Genomic DNA, 22,861 nt, shown 5'->3' with positions numbered 1-22,861 from the left:
GTCTGGGTCCTTGGTCATTACAGAGGGACAGGACAGAACAGGACGTCTGAGTCTTTGGTCATTACAGAGGGACAGGACAGAACAGGATGTCTGGGACTTTGGTCATTACAGAGGGACAGGACAGAACAGGATGTCTGGGTCTTTGGTCATTACAAAGGGACAGAACAGGATGTCTGGGTCTTTGGTCATTGCAGAGGGACAGGACAGAACAGGATGTCTGAGTCGTTGGTAATTACAGAGGGACAGGACAGAACAGGATGTCTGAGTCTTTGGTCATTACAGAGGGACAGGACAGAACAGGATGTCTGAGTCTTTGGTCATTACAGAGGGACAGGACATAACAGGATGTCTGAGTCTTTGGTCATTACAGAGAGACAGGACATAACAGGATGTCTGAGTCTTTGGTCATTACAGAGGGACAGGACAGAACAGGATGTCTGAGTCTTTGGTCATTGCAGAGGGACAGGACAGAACAGGATGTCTGAGTCGTTGGTAATTACAGAGGGACAGGACAGAACAGGATGTCTGAGTCTTTGGTCATTACAGAGGGACAGGACAGAACAGGATGTCTGGGTCTTTGGGCATTACAGAGGGACAGGACAGAACAGGATGTCTGGGTCTTTGGTCATTACAGAGGGACAGGACAGAACAGGATGTCTGGGTCTTTGGTCATTACAGTGGGACAGGACAGAACAGGACGTCTGAGTCTTTGGTCATTACAGAGGGACAGAACAGGATGTCTGGGTTTTTGGTCATTACAGAGGGACAGGACAGAATAGGATGTCTGGGTCTTTGGTCATTACAGAGGGACAGGACAGAACAGGATGTCTGGGTCTTTGGTCATTAGGGAGAGACAGGACAGAACAGGATGTCTGGGTCTTTGGTCATTACAGAGGGACAGAACAGGTGGTCTGGGTCTTTGGTCATTACAGAGGGACAGAACAGGTGGTCTGGGTCTTTGGTCATTACAAAGGGACAGAACAGGATGTCTGGGTCTTTGGTCATTACAGAGAGACAGGAAATAACAGGATGTCTAAGTCTTTGGTCATTACAGAGGAACAGAACAGGATGTCTGGGTCTTTGGTCATTACAGAGGGACAAGACAGAACAGGAACGTCTGGGTCTTTGGTCATTACAAAGGGACAGAACAGGAAGTCTGGGTCTTTGGTCATTACAGAGGGACAAGACAGAACAGGAACGTCTGGGTCTTTGGTCATTACAGAGGGACAGAACAGGATGTCTGGGTCTTTGGTCATTACAGAGGGACAGGACAAAACAGGATGTCTGGGTCTTTGGTCATTACAGAGGGACAGAACAGGTGGTCTGGTTCTTTGGTCATTACAGAGGGACAGAACAGGTGGTCTGGGTCTTTGGTCATTACAGAGGGACAGGACAGAACAGGACGTCTGGGTCTTTGGTCATTATAGAGGGACAGGAAAGAACAGGATGTCTGAGTCTTTGGTCATTACAGAGGAACTGAACAGGATGTCTGGGTCTTTGGTCATTACAGAGAGACAGAACAGAAACGTCTGGGTCTTTGGTCATTACAAAGGGACAGAACAGGATGTCTGGGTCTTTGGTCATTACAGAGGGACAAGACAGAACAGGAACGTCTGGGTCTTTGGTCATTACAAAGGGACAGAACAGGTTGTCTGGGTCTTTGGTCATTACAGAGGGACAGGACAGAACAGGATGTCTGGGTCTTTGGTCATTACAGAGGGACAGGACAGAACAGGATGTCTGGGTCTTTGGTCATTACAGAGGGACAGAACAGGAGTCTGGGTCTTTGGTCATTACAGAAGGACAGAACAGGATGCCTGGGTCTTTGGTCATTACAGATGGACAGAACAGGTTGTCTGGGTCTTTGGTCATTACAGAAGGACAGAACAGGATGCCTGGGTCTTTGGTCATTACAGAAGGACAGAACAGGATGCCTGGGTCTTTGGTCATTACAGAGGGACAGAACAGGATGTCTGGGTCTTTGGTAATTACAGAGGGACAGGACAGAAATGGCTGTCTGGGTCTTTGGTCATTACAGAGGAACAGAACAGGATTCCTGGGTCTTTGGTCATTACAGAGGGACAGAACAGGATGTCTGAGTCTTTGGTCATTACAGAGGGACAGAACAGAACAGGATGTCTGGGTCTTTGGTCATTACAGAGGGACAGAACAGGATGTCTGGGTCTTTGGTCATTACAGAGGGACAGAACAGGTGGTCTGGGTCTTTGGTCATTACAGAGGGACAGGACAGAACAGGATGTCTGAATCTTTGGTCATTACAGAGGGATAGGACAGAACAGGATGTCTGGGTCTTTGGTCATTACAGAGGGACAGGACAGAACAGGATGTCTGGGTCTTTGGTCATTACAGAGGGACAGGACAGAACAGGATGTCTGGGTCTTTGGTCATTACAGAGGGACAGGAAAGAATAGGATGTCTGGGTCTTTGGTCATTACAGAAGGACAGAACAGGTTGTCTGGGTCTTTGGTCATCACAGAGGGACAGGACAGAACAGGATGTCAGGGTCTTTGGTCATTATAGAGGGACAGGACAGAACAGGACGGCAGGTAGCTTAGTGGTTAAGAGCGTTGTGCCAGTAACCGAAAGGTCGCTGGTTCTAATCCCCGAACCGACTAGGTGAAAAATCTGTCGATGTGCCCTTGAGCAAGGCACTTAACCCTAATTGCTCCTGTACGTCGCTCTGGATAAGAGCATCTGCTAAATGACTAATTATTATTATTATTAACAGGACGTCTGAGTCTTTGGTCATTACAGAAGGACAGAACAGGATGTCTGGGTCTTTGGTCATTACAGAGGGACAGGACAGAACAGGACGTCTGGGTCTTTGGTCATTACAGAGGGAAAGAACAGGATGTCTGGGTCTTTGGTCTTTACAGAGGAACAGGACAGAACAGGATGTCTGAGACTTTGGTCATTTCAGAGGGACAGGACAGAACAGGATGTCTGGGTCTTTGGTCATTACAGAGGGACAGGACAAAACAGGATGTCTGAGTCTTTGGTAATTACAGAGGGACAGAACAGGTGGACTGGGTCTTTGGTCATTACAGAGGGACAGGACAGAACAGGATGTCTGAGTCTTTGGTCATTACAGAGGGACAGGACAGAACAGGTTGTCTGGGTCTTTGGTCATTACAGAGGGACAGGACAGAACAGGATGCCTGGGTCTTTGGTCATTACAGAAGGACAGAACAGGATGCCTGGGTCTTTGGTAATTACAGAGGGACAGAACAGGATGTCTGGGTCTTTGGTCATTACAGAGGGACAGGACAGAACTGGAAGCCTGTGTCTTTGGTCATTACAGAGGAACAGAACAGGATGCCTGGGTCTTTGGTCATTACAGAGGGACAGATAAGGATGTCTGAGTCTTTGGTCATTACAGAGGGACAGGACAGAACAGGACGTCTGGGTCTTTGGTCATTACAGAGGGACAGGACAAAACAGGATGTCTGAGTCTTTGGTCATTACAGAGGGACAGAACAGAACAGGATGTCTGGGTCTTTGGTCATTACAGAGGGACATGACAGAACAGGATGTCTGGGTCTTTGGTCATTACAGAGGGACAGAACAGGTGGTCTGGGTCTTTGGTCATTACAGAGGGACAGGACAGAACAGGATGTCTGAGTCTTTGGTCATTACAGAGGGACAGGACAGAACAGGATGTCTGGGTCTTTGGTCATTACAGAGGGACAGGACAGAACAGGATGTCTGGGTCTTTTGGTCATTACAGAGGGATAGGACAGAACAGGATGTCTGGGTCTTTGGTCATTACAGAGGGACAGAACAGAACAGGATGTCTGGGTCTTTGGTCATTACAGTGGGACAGGACAGGTGGTCTGGGTCTTTGGTCATTACAGAGGGAAAGGACAGAAGAGGACGTCTGGGTCTTTGGTCATTACAGAGGGACAGGACAGAACAGGATGTCTGGGTCTTTGGTCATTACAGAGGGACAGGACAGAACAGGATGTCTGGGTCTTTGGTCATTACAGAGGGACAAAACAGGATGTCTGGGTCTTTCGTCATTACAGAGGGACAGGACAGAACAGGATGTCTGGGACTTTGGTCATTACAGAGGGACAGAACAGGATGTCTGAGTCTTTGGTCATTACAGAGGGACAGGCCAGAACAGGATGTCTGGGTCTTTGGTCATTACAGAGGGACAGGACAGAAAAGGTCGTCTGGGTCTTTGGTCATTACAGAGGGACAGGACAGAACAGGATGTCTGAGTCTTTGGTCATTACAGAGGGACAGGACAGAACAGGATGTCTGAGTCTTTGGTCATTACAGAGGAACAGAACAGGATGTCTGGGTATTTTGTCATTACAGAGGGACAGGACAGAACAGAAACGTCTGGGTCTTTGGTCATTACAGAGGGACAGGACAGAACAGGATGTCTGAGTCGTTGGTAATTACAGAGGGACAGGACAGAACAGGATGTCTGAGTCTTTGGTCATTACAGAGGGACAGGACAGAACAGGATGTCTGGGTCTTTGGGCATTACAGAGGGACAGGACAGAACAGGATGTCTGGGTCTTTGGTCATTACAGAGGGACAGGACAGAACAGGATGTCTGGGTCTTTGGTCATTACAGTGGGACAGGACAGAACAGGACGTCTGAGTCTTTGGTCATTACAGAGGGACAGAACAGGATGTCTGGGTTTTTGGTCATTACAGAGGGACAGGACAGAATAGGATGTCTGGGTCTTTGGTCATTACAGAGGGACAGGACAGAACAGGATGTCTGGGTCTTTGGTCATTACAGAGGGACAGGACAGAACAGGATGTCTGAGTCTTTGGTCATTACAGAGGGACAGAACAGGATGTCTGGGTCTTTGGTAATTACAGAGGGACAGGACAGAACAGGATGTCTGAGTCTTTGGTCATTACAGAGGGACGGGACAGAACAGGATGTCTGGGTCTTTAGTCATTACAGAGGGACAGGACAGAACAGGATGTCTGGGTCTTTGGTCATTACAGAGGGACAAAACAGGATGTCTGAGTCTTTGGTCATTACAGAGGAACAGAACAGGATGTCTGAGTCTTTGGTCATTACAGAAGGACAGGACAGAACAGGACGTCTGGGTCTTTGGTCATTACAGAGGGACAGGACAAAACAGGATGTCTGAGTCTTTGGTCATTACAGAGGGACAGAACAGAACAGGAGGTCTGGGTCTTTGGTCTTTACAGAGGGACAGGACAGAACAGGATGTCTGGGTCTTTGGTCATTACAGAGGGACAGAACAGGTGGTCTGGGCCTTTGGTCATTACAGAGGGACAGGACAGAACAGGATGTCTGAGTCTTTGGTCATTACAGAGGGACAGGACAGAACAGGATGTCTGGGTCTTTGGTCATTACAGAGGGACAGGACAGAACAGGATGTCTGGGTCTTTGGTCATTACAGAGGGACAGGACAGAACAGGATGTCTGGGTCTTTGGTCATTACAGAGGGACAGGACAGAAGAGGACGTCTGGTTTTTTGGTCATTACAGAGGGACAGGACAGAACAGGATGTCTGGGTCTTTGGTCATTACAGAGGGACAGGACAGAACAGGATGTCTGGGTCTTTGGTCATTACAGAGGGACAGGACAGAACAGGACGTCTGGGTCTTTGGTCATTACAGAGGGACAGAACAGGATGTCTGGGTCTTTGGTCATTACAGAGGGACAGGACAGAACAGGATGTCTGGGACTTTGGTCATTACAGAGGGACAGGACAGGATGTCTGAGTCATTGGTCATTACAGATGGACAGGACAGAACAGGACGTCTGGGTCTTTGGTCATTACAGAGGGACAGGACAAAACAGGATGTCTGAGTCTTTGGTCATTACAGAGGGACAGAACAGAACAGGAGGTCTGGGTCTTTGGTCATTACAGAGGGACAGGATAGAACAGGATGTCTGGGTCTTTGGTCATTACAGAGGGACAGAACAGGTGGTCTGGGTCTTTGGTCATTACAGAGGGACAGGACAGAACAGGATGTCTGAGTCTTTGGTCATTACAGAGGGACAGGACAGAACAGGATGTCTGGGTCTTTGGTCATTACAGAGGGACAGAACAGGATGTCTGGGTCTTTGGTCATTACAGAGGGACAGGACAGGGTGTCTGGTTCTTTGGTCATTACAGAGGGACAGGACAGAACAGGCTGTCTGGGTCTTTGGTCATTACAGAGGGACAGGACAGAACAGGATGTCTGGGTCTTTGGTCATTACAGAGGGACAGGACAGAACAGGATGTCTGGGTCTTTGGTCATTACAGAGGGACAGGACAGAACAGGACGTCTGGGTCTTTGGTCATTACAGAGGGACAGAACAGGATGTCTGGGTCTTTGGTCATTACAGAGGGACAGGACAGGATGTCTGGGACTTTGGTCATTACAGAGGGACAGGACAGGATGTCTGAGTCATTGGTCATTACAGAGGGACAGGACAGAACAGGACGTCTGGGTCTTTGGTCATTACAGAGGGACAGGACAAAACAGGATGTCTGAGTCTTTGGTCATTACAGAGGGACAGAACAGAACAGGAGGTCTGGGTCTTTGGTCATTACAGAGGGACAGGACAGAACAGGATGTCTGGGTCTTTGGTCATTACAGAGGGACAGAACAGGTGGTCTGGGTCTTTGGTCATTACAGAGGGACAGGACAGAACAGGATGTCTGAGTCTTTGGTCATTACAGAGGGACAGGACAGAACAGGATGTCTGGGTCTTTGGTCATTACAGAGGGACAGAACAGGATGTCTGGGTCTTTGGTCATTACAGAGGGACAGGACAGGGTGTCTGGTTCTTTGGTCATTACAGAGGGACAGGACAGAACAGGCTGTCTGGGTCTTTGGTCATTACAGAGGGACAGGACAGAACAGGATGTCTGGGACTTTGGTCATTACAGAGGGACAGGACAGAACAGGATGTCTGAGTCTTTGGTCATTACAGAGGGACAGAACAGGATGTCTGAGTCTTTGGTCATTACAGAGGGACAGGACAGAACAGGACGTCTGGGTCTTTGGTCATTACAGAGGGACAAAACAGGATGTCTGAGTCTTTGGTCATTACAGAGGGACAGAACAGAACAGGAGGTCTGGGTCTTTGGTCTTTACAGAGGGACAGGACAGAACAGGACGTCTGGGTCTTTGGTCATTACAGAGGGACAGAACAGGTGGTCTGGGCCTTTGGTCATTACAGAGGGACAGGACAGAACAGGATGTCTGAGTCTTTGGTCATTACATAGGGACAGGACAGAACAGGATGTCTGGGTCTTTGGTCATTACAGAGGGACAGGACAGAACAGGATGTCTGGGTCTTTGGTCATTACAGAGGGACAGGACAGAACAGGATGTTTGGGTCTTTGGTCATTACAGAGGGACAGGACAGAAGAGGACGTCTGGTTTTTTGGTCATTACAGAGGGACAGGACAGAACAGGATGTCTGGGACTTTGGTCATTACAGAGGGACAGGACAGAACAGGATGTCTGAGTCTTTGGTCATTACAGAGGGACAGGACAGAACAGGATGTCTGAGTCTTTGGTCATTACAGAGGAACAGAACAGGATGTCTGGGTGTTTTGTCATTACAGAGGGACAGAACAGGATGTCTGAGTCATTGGTCATTACAGAGGGACAGGACAGAACAGGATGTCTGGGTCTTTGGTCATTACAGAGGGACAGAACAGGTGGTCTGGGTCTTTGGTCATTACAGAGGGACAGGACAGAACAGGATGTCTGGGTATTTTGTCATTACAGAGGGACAGGACAGAACAGGAACGTCTGGGTCTTTGGTCATTACAGAGGGACAGGACAGAACAGGATGTCTGAGTCTTTGGTCATTACAGAGGGACAGAACAGGATGTCTGGGTCTTTGGTCATTACAGAGGGACAGGACAGAACAGGATGTCTGGGTCTTTGGTCATTACAGAGGGACAGGACAGAACAGGATGTCTGGGTCTTTAGTCATTACAGAGGGACAGGACAGAACAGGACGTCTGGGTCTTTGGTCATTACAGAGAGACAGGACAGAACAGGATGTCTGAGTCTTTGGTCATTACAGAGGGACAGGACAGGATGTCTGGGTCTTTGGTCATTACAGAGGGACAGGACAGAAGAGACGTCTGGGTCTTTGGTCATTAAAGAGGGACAGGACAAAACAGGATGTCTGAGTCTTTGGTCATTACAGAGGGACATAACAGAACAGGAGGTATGGGTCTTTGGTCATTACAGAGGGACAGGACAGAACAGGATGTCTGGGTCTTTGGTCATTACAGAGGGACAGAACAGGTGGTCTGGGTCTTTGGTCATTACAGAGGGACAGAACAGGATGTCTGAGTCTTTGGTCATTACAGAGGGACAGGACAGAACAGGATGTCTGGGTCTTTGGTCATTACAGAGGGACAGGACAGAACATGATGTCTGGGTCTTTGGTCATTACAGAGGGACAGGACAGAACAGGATGTCTGGGTCTTTGGTCATTACAGAGGGACAGAACAGAACAGGATGTCTGGGTCTTTGGTCATTACAGAGGGACAGGACAGGATGTCTGGGTCTTTCGTCATTACAGAGGGACAGGACAGAACAGACGTCTGGGTCTTTGGTCATTACAGAGGGACAGGACAGAACAGGATGTCAGGGGTCTTTGGTCATTACAGAGGGACAGGACAGAACAGGATGTCTGGGTCTTTGGTCATTACAGAGGGACAGAACAGGTTGTCTGCGTCTTTGGTCATTACAGAGGGACAGGACAGAACAGGATGTCTGAGTCTTTGGTCATTACAGAGGGACAGGACAGAACAGTATGTCTGGGTCTTTGGTCATTACAGAGGGACAGGACAGAACAGGATGTCTGGGTCTTTGGTCATTACAGAGGGACAGGACAGAACAGGATGTCTGGGTCTTTGGTCATTACAGAGGGACAGAACAGAACAGAATGTCTGGGTCTTTGGTCATTGCAGAGGGACAGGACAGGATGTCTGGGTCTTTGGTCATTACAGAGGGACAGGACAGAACAGGATGTCTGGGTCTTTGGTCATTACAGAGGGACAGGACAGAACAGGATGTCTGGGTCTTTGGTCATTACAGAGGGACAGGACAGAACAGGATGTCTGGGTCTTTGGTCATTACAGAGGGACAGAACAGGATGTCTGGGTCTTTGGTCATTACAGAGGGACAGGACAGAACAGGATGTCTGAGTCTTTGGTCATTACAGAGGGACAGGACAGAACATGATGTCTGGGTCTTTGGTCATTACAGAGGGACAGGACAGAACAGGACATCTGGGTCTTTGGTCATTACAGAGGGACAGGACAGAACAGGATGTCTGAGTCTTTGGTCATTACAGAGGGACAGGACAGAACATGATGTCTGGGTCTTTGGTCATTACAGAGGGACAGGACAGAACAGGACATCTGGGTCTTTGGTCATTACAGAGGGACAGGACAGAACAGGATGTCTGAGTCTTTGGTCATTACAGAGGGACAGGACAGAACAGGATGTCTGAGTCTTTGGTCATTACAGAGGACCAGAACAGGATGTCTGGGTATTTTGTCTTTACAGAGGGACAGGACAGAACAGTAACGTCTGGGTCTTTGGTCATTACAGAGGGACAGGACAGAACAGGATGTCTGAGTCTTTGGTCATTACAGAGGGACAGAACAGGATGTCTGGGTCTTTGGTCATTACAGAGGGACAGAACAGGATGTCTGAGTCTTTGGTCATTACAGAGGGACAGGACAGAACAGGACGTCTGGGTCTTTGGTCATTACAGAGGGACAGGACAGAACAGGATGTCTGAGTCTTTGGTCATTACAGAGGACCAGAACAGGATGTCTGGGTATTTTGTCATTACAGAGGGACAGGACAGAACAGGAACGTCTGGGTCTTTGGTCATTACAGAGGGACAGGACAGAACAGGATGTCTGAGTCTTTGGTCATTACAGAGGGACAGAACAGGATGTCTGGGTCTTTGGTCATTACAGAGGGACAGGACAGAACAGGATGTCTGAGTCTTTGGTCATTACAGAGGGACAGGACAGAACAGGATGTCTGGGTCTTTAGTCATTACAGAGGGACAGGACAGAACAGGATGTCTGGGTCTTTGGTCATTACAGAGGGACAAGACAGAACAGGATGTCTGAGTCTTTGGTCATTACAAAGGGACAGAACAGGGTGTCTGGGTCTTTGGTCATTACAGAGGGACAGGACAGAACAGGATGTCTGGGTATTTGGTCATTACAGAGGGACAGGACAGAACAGGATGTCTGGGTCTTTCGGTCATTACAGAGGGACAGGACAGAACAGGAGGTCTGGGTCTTTGGTCATTACAGAGGGACAGGACAGAACAGGATGTCTGGGTCTTTCGGTCATTACAGAGGGACAGGACAGAACAGGATGTCTGGGTCTTTGGTCATTACAGAGGGACAGAACAGGTGGTCTGGGTCTTTGGTCATTACAGAGGGACAGGACAGAACAGGATGTCTGAGTCTTTGGTCATTACAGAGGGACAGGACAGAACAGGATGTCTGGGTCTTTGGTCATTACAGAGGGACAGGACAGAACAGGATGTCTGGGTCTTTGGTCATTACAGAGGGACAGGACAGAACAGGATGTCTGGGTCTTTGGTCATTACAGAGGGACAGAACAGAACAGGATGTCTGGGTCTTTGGTCATTACAGAGGGACAGGACAGGATGTCTGGGTCTTTGGTCATTACAGAGGGACAGGACAGAACAGGATGTCTGAGTCTTTGGTCATTACAGAGGGACAGAACAGGATGTCTGGGTCTTTGGTCATTACAGAGGGACAGGACAGAACAGGATGTCTGAGTCTTTGGTCATTACAGAGGGACAGGACAGAACAGGATGTCTGGGTCTTTAGTCATTACAGAGGGACAGGACAGAACAGGATGTCTGGGTCTTTGGTCATTACAGAGGGACAAGACAGAACAGGATGTCTGAGTCTTTGGTCATTACAAAGGGACAGAACAGGGTGTCTGGGTCTTTGGTCATTACAGAGGGACAGGACAGAACAGGATGTCTGGGTATTTGGTCATTACAGAGGGACAGGACAGAACAGGATGTCTGGGTCTTTCGGTCATTACAGAGGGACAGGACAGAACAGGAGGTCTGGGTCTTTGGTCATTACAGAGGGACAGGACAGAACAGGATGTCTGGGTCTTTCGGTCATTACAGAGGGACAGGACAGAACAGGATGTCTGGGTCTTTGGTCATTACAGAGGGACAGAACAGGTGGTCTGGGTCTTTGGTCATTACAGAGGGACAGGACAGAACAGGATGTCTGAGTCTTTGGTCATTACAGAGGGACAGGACAGAACAGGATGTCTGGGTCTTTGGTCATTACAGAGGGACAGGACAGAACAGGATGTCTGGGTCTTTGGTCATTACAGAGGGACAGGACAGAACAGGATGTCTGGGTCTTTGGTCATTACAGAGGGACAGAACAGAACAGGATGTCTGGGTCTTTGGTCATTACAGAGGGACAGGACAGGATGTCTGGGTCTTTGGTCATTACAGAGGGACAGGACAGAAGAGGACGTCTGTGTCTTTGGTCATTACAGAGGGACAGGACAGAACAGGATGTCTGGGTCTTTGGTCATTACAGAGGGACAGGACAGAACAGGATGTCTGGGTCTTTGGTCATTACAGAGGGACAGGACAGAACAGGATGTCTGGGTCTTTGGTCATTACAGAGGGACAGAACAGAACAGGATGTCTGGGTCTTTGGTCATTACAGAGGGACAGGACAGGATGTCTGGGTCTTTGGTCATTACAGAAGGACAGGACAGAACAGGAAGCTGGAGTTGAGTTGTGTTTTGTTTGAAGGACAGGAGGAAGGACTCACAGCATAATGAAAGGATGCCATTGTTGTTATTCTCGCAACTGGACACATTAGCCTGTGTCCAAGATTGTCCTTCAAGTCGAAAAACATCCACCTCACAGTGGTGGGTCCATGTAATTCTGCTGCAGGCTTTAACAAATGTAACACAAGTTCCATGTCCTTCTCATCAAACCAAAAAAAACGAACGAAAATATATATTTTCTCAAACACTGAAAGTGTGGTCCAACCATAAATAGCATATTTTCAATCAAACAAACACTGTGGGGAAAATGCCATCATCCCTGCATAGAGAAATTTTCATTGAGTGTCTTTGGACATTTCAAAAACTCTCTTATTAACTTAACCTCGTCTTGGTGGTCAAAAAAAAAAATACAGTTTTGTCGCAGAGGAACAATATTACTTTCCCCATTGCGGGTTTGTTTGAATCCCAGCATAGGTCTGTACTCAAATCCAGGGGGATACATGGTAATGAGCCTGAGACTCGGAGAGCAGCCGTTTTTCAAGTGTCCTTCCCCTCTACCTCTCCTCCCCTCTACCTCTCCTCCTCTCCTCCTCTCTACCTCTCCTCCCCTCTACCTCTCTTCCCCTCTACCTCTCCTCCGCTCTACCTCTCCTCTCCCTCTCCTCCCCTCTACCTCTCCTCTGCTTTACCTCTACCTCTCCTCCTCTCTACCTCTCCTCTCCTCTACCTCTCCTCCCCTCTACCTCTCCTCCGCTTTACCTCTCCTCTCCCTCTCCTCCCCTCTACCTCTCCTCCCCTCTACCCCTCCTCCCCTCTACCTCTCCTCCGCTCTACCTCTACCTCTCCTCCTCTCTACCTCTCCTCTCCTCTACCTCTCCTCCCCTCTACCTCTCCTCCCCCTCTCCACCTCTCCACCTCTCCTCCCCTCTACCTCTGCTTTACCTCTACCTCTCCTCCTCTCTACCTCTCCTCTCCTCTACCTCTCCTCCCCTCTACCTCTCCTCCCCCTCTCCTCCTCTCTACCTCTCCTCTCCCTCTCCTCCCCTCTACCTCTCCTCCCCTCTACCTCTCCTCTGCTTTACCTCTACCTCTCCTCCTCTCTACCTCTCCTCTACCTCTCCTCCCCTCTACCTCTCCTCCGCTTTACCTCTCCTCTCCCTCTCCTCCCCTCTACCTCTCCTCCCCTCTACCCCTCCTCCCCTCTACTCTACCTCTACCTCTCCTCCTCTCTACCTCTCCTCTCCTCTACCTCTCCTCCCCTCTACCTCTCCTCCCCTCTACCTCTCCTCCTCTCTACCTCTCCTCTCCTCCCCTCTACCTCTCCTCCTCTCTACCTCTCCTCGCCTCCTCTCTACCTCGCCTCCTCTCTACCTCTCCTCCCCTCTACCTCTCCTCTCCTCTACCTCTCCTCCCCTCTACCTCTCCTCTCCTCCACCTCTCCACCTCTCTACCTCTCCTCCACCTCTCCTCCCCTCTCCTCCTCTCTACCTCTCCTCCTCTCTACCTCTCCTCCCCTCTACCTCTCCTCCTCTCTACCTCTCCTCCCCTCTATATCTCCTCTACCTCTCCTCCCCTCTACCTCTCCTCCCCTCTACCTCGCCTCCTCTCTACCTCGCCTCCTCTCTACCTCTCCTCCCCTCTACCTCTCCTCCACTCTACCTCTCTCCTCTCCTCCCCTCTACCTCTCCTCCCCTCTACCGCTCCTCCCCTCTACCTCTCCTCCGCTCTACCTCTACCTCTCCTCCTCTCTACCTCTCCTCTCCTCTACCTCTCCTCCCCTCTACCTCTCCTCCCCTCTACCTCTCCTCTCCTCTACCTCTCCTCCTCTCTACCTCTCCTCCCCTCTACCTCTCCACCCCTCTACCTCGCCTCCCCTCTACCTCGCCTCCCCTCTACCTCGCCTCCCCTCTACCCCTCCTCTACCTCTCCTCCCCTCTACCTCTACCTTGCCTCCTCTCTACCTCTCCTCTCCTCTACCTCTCCTCCTCTCTACCTCTCCTCCCCTCTACCTCTACCTCTCCTCCCCTCTACCTCTCCTCTCCCTCTCCTCTACCTCCCCTCCCCTCTACCTCTCCTCCCCTCTACCTCTCCTCCCCTCTACCTCGCCTCGCCTCTACCTCTCCTCCCCTCTACCCCTCCTCTACCTCTCCTCCCCTCTACCTCTCCTCCCCTCTACCTTTCCTCCCCTCTACCTCTCCTCTCCTCTACCTCTCCTCCACTCTACCTCTCCTCCACTCTACTCTACCTCTCCTCCTCTCTACCTCTCCTCTACTCCACCTCTCCTCCCCTCTACCTCCCCTCCCCTCTACCTCTCCTCCCCTCTACCTTTGCACCTCTCCACCTCTCCTCCCCTCTACCTCTCCTCCCCTCTACCCTACCTCTCCTCCTCTCTACCTCTCCTCCCCTCTACCTCTCTACCTCTCTAACCTCCTCTTTTCCTCCATCTCTCCTTCCATACCTTTAGGGATCTCATCAGGACCCACTCAGAGAAAGGACTGATCTGTCGCAGCACAAAGAGCCTCTGGCTAAATTGGTCCTCAGGTCATTGATGTGAAGTCTACGTTCTCATTCAGTCTCTCTCTATTCAGCTTCCTACTTCACTTTCTCCATTTTATGCAAAGGTTAGGCAGCAGAAATGCAATGTCCTGAATTACATCCTGCTATGCTGCTCTGAGACTGAGAGCTCCATAGGCTTCTGACATGATTAACCAAAGCACATGGCCCTAACTATGACACATGTTGCAGTTGGGTTGGCATCATGGTGAGATGTGTTACATCTGGTGGTGCGTCTTCTCAGCTCTCTTCACAGGTTCCCAGTGGCAGCTGGCAAGACATTCAAGACCTAACTTCCACTTTCTTCCTTCCTGCCGGAAAACATATTTTACACCCTCTTCTGTTGGCTCTCTGCAATGAGTCATGTTCAAGCTTGGCTGTGTCTGATAGTCGGTCAGATTATTTGTCTTCCTGGAATGAAATGATGGTCTGCAGATTGAGAGAAGGCGTTCCTTGACCTCTTGTTAATGTCAGCGTAGGTGTCGGCTTACTGTTGTTCTGACCTAGCCAGTGATCCCAGGATGAAGTAACTTCTGGGTCACTACCACATCAGTGGGCAGGGCTGAGAGGTCATCCAGGAGACAGTGGACGGGATGGGATCATTCATGACCAAGCTGTGGTTTGATGTACTACATGGACAACACTGTCTAAGACTGCTGTTTGAGGAGATTTCCAACACTGTCTAAGACAGCTGCTTGTGGTGATTTCCAACACTAAGACAGCTGCTTGTGGAGATTTTCAACACTGTCTAAGACTGCTGCTTGTGGAGTCTTTTTCCAACACTGTCTAAGACTGCTGCTTGTGGAGATTTCCAACACTGTTGAAGTCAGCTGGTTGCGGAGATGTTGGTAGAACACTGATAAATGTGTCGTTCAACGTCACCCTCCATATACTGTGTTTCATTAGATATCATGCCATCACCTTTCCCATGTTCTCATGCATAGAGTACATTATGATACGATAAATGGTTTGCAGTTTAGTGACCTTGTCCTTGGTGGTAGAGATTGATGTAGAGCAGGGTCTGGACCCAAAGTGGGCCCTGGGCATGTGGGTCGCGAGTTATCAGAATGCGTCTATAATCCCACACTATTTCTTCTTAATTTGGATCGTTGGAGGACGATTTGGGTCACGGGAGAACGGTCCATTTCTTAACTAAAAGTTTAAGAACCCCTGACGTAGAGGACCAGAGAATGGCACAGAAGGGCTCACATCTGTTAGTGTGACATGGAGCCTCTAGAATAGATGACTCCTTCTAGCCCGAGGCAGGCTGGCAGGGGCACCGTTCACGGGCACATTGGTTACGTAACAAACAAACCGTCGGCTTCACCATGCCTTTGCACTTCTACACATTTAGCATATTATATCACAGAAGGTAATTGAGCAGAACGATAAATACGATGGCGAATTAAAAATAACTGAGAATATGGATTCAGTATATAAAAATGTGACTATGTGACTCAGTGCTTTAGTTTTTTAGCTTTTTGTTTTATGCAACTGTTCTGTCTCCCTCATAATATCACATTGCAGCGGAGGGCATTCAGAATTCAGAGAAAGTCCTCCATTCAATCTCACAGGACAGGGGTTATCACCATGAGGCATGAACATGACAGCAATCATCGAGCCGTTCCTGCAGGGAATAACTTAGCATGTAGCGTGTCCAGATTCTCTTATGGTCTCTGTTAGTTGGATCACATTGGTATGATCCTGGAATAGTGGGGAGGGAAGCCCCATTACGGTACACACACATGCACACGCACACACCATGCAGAGAGAGGGGGGAGGGGGGAGGGAGGGTTGGAGGGAGGGAGGGAGGGGAAGATAAAAGCAAAAGGGATACAGTATGGAACTAAATGGGGAGAGAAACTAGGCAGAGGAACATAACAGTGAAATGAAGAGGGGAGAAGGGACAGGGGACAGGGGACAGGGGAGGAAATAAAGAGAGAAGATAAAATAAAGAGAAAGAAAGACAGGGGAGAACAAAGCACCAATGGAATGGAGGGAGGGAGGAAAAGAGAGTGAAAAGAGAGTGAGTTAGAGGATTGATGATGGATGGATGGATGAATAGGGATGGATGAATAGGGAGGGAGGGAGGGAGGATAATAGGGGACATGCAGTCAGATGAGAACCAATCTGGCTTCAAAGAGGTTGGGAGGTTTCCTAAATCTGACAGAGGTATGGGGGCTGGAGACTGAGAGGAGTGGAGAAGGTGTGTGTGTGCGTGTGTGTGTGTGTGTGTGTGTGTGTGTGTGTGTGCGCGTGTGTATATACAGTATATATAATGATGTGTATGTAATGATGTGAGTGTGTGTGTGTAATGATCTGTATGTGTATACAGATATAAAATCAATAATATGGTAATAAATACTAACTTGCAAGCTGGTAACCATAAGTCTATGAAATAGGTTATACAAGTACTGGTGAACAGGAGTCCACTATTGGCATGGAAACCCCTCCAGCAGGCCTTGCATAGCAATAGGCCAGGCAAGACCTGCTCCACGTAAAGAACACCGGCATCACCCCTCTCTATCCATGTACAGTAAAGGTCTGAGACCTGAGAATCTCTGATCCAGTGGCCACACCACCACAGATCCACCTGGAAACAGTAAGTCAGTCCCCAATTTGCAACCAGGGCTTATTTTTACTGATTTGATTTCTAATTCAATTTAATTTGTTGAGCCTTTAAAACTTTCTATACGCATCAGTACCGTCCGTTTATTGCTCTTCTCCAAGTGAAAGACCTTGTATTGCAGGCAAATGAGTCGCAGGGACATTGCTAAATCGATGTGTGGTGGCAGGCGAGGTTAGGGAGAGTTTGAGAGGCGAGAGGCATGGGTGCTGCCAACCCCATCTATCCACAGCCCAGAAGGAAATATTACCAAGCTGTTTGTCCTCACCTCTGTAATTCTTCCCAAAAGGTACAGGAGCAATTATTGGGCTAGGGGGTATACACAACTCACATATGCAAGGGCAGCAATGTCAACTGGTCGTCATTTAATTAGTGTGCTTGCTTCAGCAATGTCAGCTGGTCGTCATTTAATTAGTGTGCTTGCTTCAGCAATGTCAGCTGGTTGTCATTTAATTAGTGTGCTTGCTTCAGCAATATCAGCTGGTCGTCAATTAATTAGTGTGCTTGCTTCAGCAATGTCAGCTGGTCGTCATTTAATTAGTGTGCTTGCTTCAGCAATGTCAGCTGGTTGTCATTTAATTAGTGTGCTTGCTTCAGCAAGAACTCTCCTGTTATTGGCTGCTACTTATTTACACATTAAAGAAGGACTCAAAAAGCCTGCTGGTAGGTGCTGGTAATGAATTAGATATGTGTGCATGATACAATAATTGCTCGGTACTGATTGCATGTCAATCCATAGTTGTTGAGTAATCAGCTGCGACTTTGTAATTAGCATAGAACGCACACAATAAAACATCTAAAAAAGATCAGCATTGTTAGTAATTACTGTGTTTACAAACACTGAATACACAAGTTTTGGATGGGGAACATTTACAGTGTCGACAGCAAAGCTAACCGAAGGAGCAATCATTCCTTTTCCAGAATGCTGCACACACTAAGTGAAGGGATGGGGAGAACTAAATAAATAAATAAAAGGGGGAAACTATTTCTGCCTATCTTGGCTGCCTGTCACTTTTGTTTATGAAACAGGCAGAAGAACACGTCGCTTATCATTCTGAGTTAATCATTTTAACATTGGAATTAAACGATAAGGAGGGGATTCTTAATAAAGAGGAAGAAGAGGAGGCCATTTGTCTTGGGCTGACATGAAACAGCTGTCTCCCTGAGGCAGCTCTCTCTGTTGTAGCCTTGAAGTCTGCTCTTTTTAAAGTCCAGTTTCTTCTTGTTCAGAGCAATCTACTGTATGTGATTAAACAGTGGTGTAGAGGTCAGATTGATGGACTTGTTGACCAGAATAAGTCAATAAGGTCACGTAGCACACTGTATGAATGTGCATGACTCATGTACACTCTTAGAAAAAAAGGCGCTATCTACAACCAAAAAGGGTTCTTCTGCTGTTTCCATAGGAGAACCCTTTGAAGAATCCCTTTTGGTTCCAGTTAGAACCCTTTCCACAGAGGGTTCTACATGGAACCCAAAAGAGTTCTACCTGGAACCAAGAAGGGTTAAAGTACCTACTCTACTGTGCTCAACAAAACATGTCATACAAAAAAGAACATCAATTTAAAAATATTTTCTTGCTATATGTATAGCTATCGGCTTGAGTGCCAAGAAGGGTAGCAAAAACCAGAGGTCATGAGTGACTGGTTTCAGCAAGTGCAGGAGGAATTCTGGCTGGACATAATACATTCATTCAGAACCCCACACGCACGAGTCATCATTGCATGTGATAGACAGTAGCCTGATTGACACTGGCCTCATGTGAAGAGGAAAGGAAAGCTATCAATCATCTCTCAGTGTGGATGTGGCTGTCTGATGGACAGTCCAGGTAACAGAATCAATCCCCCAGGGCACACATGTCGAACTCATTCCACGGAGGGCCGAGTGTAAGGAACTCCCCTCACCTGGTTGTCTAGGTCTTAATGGAAAGGAAAAAACAAAAAAACAAAAACCCGCAGCCCTCCATGGAATGGGTTTGACACCCCTGCCCCAGGGAAACAGACATCAGACATTCAGAAACTCCTCTTACTCTGTAGCTCAGCTGGTAGAGCACGGCGCTTGTAACGCCAAGGTAGTGGGTTCGATCCCCGGGACCACCCATACACAAAAATGTATGCACGCATGACTGTAAGTCGCTTTGGATAAAAGCGTCTGCTAAATGGCATATTAAATTAAATTAATATTAATCCATGAGCAGAGTGATAACATTGATCATCATAGCAGATGACGATTTGATATGTATTTTTAGTGCAGAGGGGCTGGTGACGCCTGACGTCTTCAGTAAGGGAAAGGACATGGCTTCAACACCAACCCACAATCTGCAGTCATATGATCTGAGAAAAATGTCCTGTCATAGTGCAGTCTGTCACTCCAAAGTGGGAGTGTGCTTGTGCGGGTGTGAGAAAGATAGGGAATGAATGTATGTGTGTACTGTATGTGAATGCACTGCTTTAAATGCATCCTTGGCACATACAGTGGGGGAAAATGTATTTAGTCAGCCACCAATTGTGCAAGTTCTCCCACTTAAAAAGATGAGAGAGGCCTGTAATTTTCATCATAGGTACACGTCAACTATGGCAGACAAATTGAGAAAAAAAATCCGGAAAATCACATTGTAGGATTTTTTATGAATTTATTTGCAAATTATGGTGGAAAATAAGTATTTGGTCACCTACAAACTAGCAAGATTTCTGGCTCTCACAGACCTGTAACTTCCTCTGTCCTCCACTCGTTACCTGTATTAATGGCACCTGTTTGAACTTGTTATCAGTATAAAAGACACCTGTCCACAACCTCAAACAGTCACACTCCAAACTCCACTATGGCCAAGACCAAAGAGCTGTCAAAGGACACGAGAAACAAAATTGTAGAACTGCACCAGGCTGGGAAGGCTGAATCTGCAATAGGTAAGCAGCTTGGTTTGATGAAATCAACTGTGGGAGCAATTATTAGGAAATGGAAGAGCAATCTCCCTCGATCTGGGGCTCCACGCAAGATCTCACCCCGTGGGGTCAAAATGATCACAAGAACGGTGAGCAAAAATCCCAGAACCACACAGGGGGACCTAGTGAATGACCTGCAGAGAGCTGGGACCAAAGTAACAAAGCCTACCATCAGTAACACACTACGCCGCCAGGGACTCAAATCATGCAGTGCCAGACGTGTCCCCCTGCTTAAGCCAGTACATGTCCAGGCCCGTCTGAAGTTTGCTAGAGTGCATTTGGATGATCCAGAAGAGGATTGGGATAATGTCATATGGTCAGATGAAACCAAAATAGAACTTTTTGGTAAAAACTCAACTCGTCGTGTTTGGAGGACAAAGAATGCTGAGTTGCATCCAAAGAACACCATACCTACTGCGAAGCATGGGGGTGGAAACATCATGCTTTGGGGCTGTTTTTCTGCAAAGGGACCAGGACGACTGATCTGTGTAAAGGAAAGAATGAATGGGGCCATGTATCGTGAGATTTTGAGTGTAAACCTCCTTCCATCAGCAAGGGCATTGAAGATGAAACGTGGCTGGGTCTTTCAGCATGACAATGATCCCAAACACACCGCCCGGGCAACGAAGGAGTGGCTTCGTAAGAACCATTTCAAGGTCCTGGAGTGGCCTAGCCAGTCTCCAGATCTCAACCCCATAGAAAATCTTTGGAGGGAGTTCAAAGTCCGTGTTGCCCAGCGACAGACCCAAAACATCACTGCTCTAGAGGAGATCTGCATGGAGGAATGGGCCAAAATAACAGCAACAGTGTGTGAAAACGTTTGTTATTGACAAAATACTTATTTTCCACCATAATTTGCAAATAAATTCATAAAAAATCCTACAATGTGATTTTCTGGATTTTTTTTCTCATTTTGTCTGTCATAGTTGACGTGTACCTATGATGAAAATTACAGGCCTCTCTCATCTTTTTAAGTGGGAGAACTTGCACAATTGGTGGCTGACTAAATACATTTTTTCACCACTGTATACACTACCAACACCAAAAAAGTGTTAAACAAATCAAAATATATTTTTTTATTTTTTATTTTTGTTTAACACGTTTTTGGTTACTACATGATTCCATATGTGTTCTTTCATAGTTTTGATGTCTTCACTATTATTCTACAATGTAGAAAATAGTAAAAATAAAGAAAAACCCTTGAATGAGTAGGTGTGTCCAAACTTTTGACTGGTACTGTATATCTATATCTCCCAAACATAGCTTGAATACAGCTAACTGACAATCAGTTGGACTGCTGTATAGTGGAGTCGGTAATGAGTGTGGAATTCTGGGTGAACAGAATAGAAATACCACAGCACCTGGTAAGCTGGAGCCATATTCTACAATAGGCAGAACAAAGCCAATTCAGGCAGTGACTCAGAAGATCAAACTGCATAAGAATACCTGCTGCACAAACACACACACACACACACACACAGGAAGGAACTGTAACAAGCAGATGCTCTATGAGTGGTCTATTAACTATACAGATTTCCTATCTAAAATAGAGCCCCTTGGCTAGCACTCTTCATACATTTGGCTATAAAATAGTTATCCTATTGTAATGATTCTCCCAAAAAGATTCAGGGATTTCATTTCAGATGTTTAGTGGATTTCATCTGGACTACCAAAACCATTTAGAGAACTCTCCCTCCCTCCCTGGTAGTAGCTAACTTGCTCATGTGTGCTGTGAGTGAGGTGAGCTGTCCTGCTCTGTGCATGGCGGTGGTTTTGAGTGCCAGTGCTGTGCCAGTGTGTGGTGGGTCAGGGGGTCAGTGGGCACCGCTGGGCTGTGGTAACAAGTTAAAAGCCTTGCCCTGTGAGTGGGTATAATAACCCGTGGCATGACGTCTCTTGCCTCTGGGTGCCAGCTCTAATTGGTGCTGCATTCTCTGAAAAGGGCATGTCTCCCTCTCTCCCTTTCTTAATTCGCTCTCTCCCTCCATTTCTTTCTTTCTTTACTCCCTCTCTCTCACTCCCTCCCTCTCTTTACTCTCTGGGTGGATGGATGGTTGTCCCTCTCTCGCCATTTCTTTGAAACCTAAAAGATGTGATGCGATGATGCGTGGGAAGGAGGGTATGTGTGTGTGTGTGTGTGTGTGTGTGTGTGGGAGAGAGACAGAGAAAGAAAGTGAGGACTTTTTCCAATTCAAATCTGCTATCTGCAACAATTGGATTCCGGCCCATGATTAAAGATGGCCTACTGTCACGCTCTCCTTAATGACTGAGACCCTATGGAGGCAGCACACTGCATGATATGCCAAAGGAGCCTCAGATTCTACTGTCTGGCACAGGGCTGTGGCTTGATACTTGCCCAGGAGCCAAGCGAACCTCCTGTGGCATCTGTGTGCTCAAAGAGACATGGGACATTGGGCCCGGCTCGCTGGACTGTGCCAGCAGGCATCATGCGTCAATGTTGGCTAGGCAAGACCCAGTTTCATCGTGTATGCCCTTTGTAGTGAGACCATTGTGTGCTTGCAGTGCCCATTTAGGTTTAGGCTTAGGCTTATAGGTATATGTGTATTTGTAGATATAGTAGATTAACTCCTGGTGCTGTTTTGATTTGGGCGGACAGTATTTGAGCAGTGAGCCAGGAGTTTGTTATGTCAAGGTCAGGAGGTAAGCATGACTGGCACACAGACACACACACACACACACTCTCTCCTCCCTCCTCTATCCCTCCTGTGAAATATATTCTCACTGCTACATGTATGTATAGACTTGTGTGGGAAAAGCAGTCCATCAAAGCCTATTGGATTTACTAGACATACACTGATGTTGTAACTCTACAGTATATGTTTCAGACAGCGGATTAATATACTCATACTGGATTCAATTAAACTCAGTCCAGAGTGCCAACTCTCTTCATGTTGTCTCC

At 47.7% G+C, this 22,861-nt stretch overlaps 1 protein-coding gene across 1 annotated transcript in view; it reads right to left on the bottom strand.

Annotated features, from left to right (window-relative positions):
• LOC311107576 (serine/threonine-protein kinase Nek11-like) overlaps positions 1 to 22,861 on the bottom strand; it is a gene marked incomplete at both ends in the record, with an annotated part of 69,293 nt that overhangs the window by 45,693 nt on the left and 739 nt on the right. The window lies entirely within an intron of this gene.

This window comes from Coregonus lavaretus (genome assembly GCF_964263955.1).
Source record: "Coregonus lavaretus genome assembly, chromosome: 3".
Lineage (NCBI taxonomy): Eukaryota > Metazoa > Chordata > Actinopteri > Salmoniformes > Salmonidae > Coregonus > Coregonus lavaretus.
The sequence above is the reverse complement of the archived record's forward strand: the minus strand, read 5'-3'. Positions and strand labels throughout refer to the sequence as shown.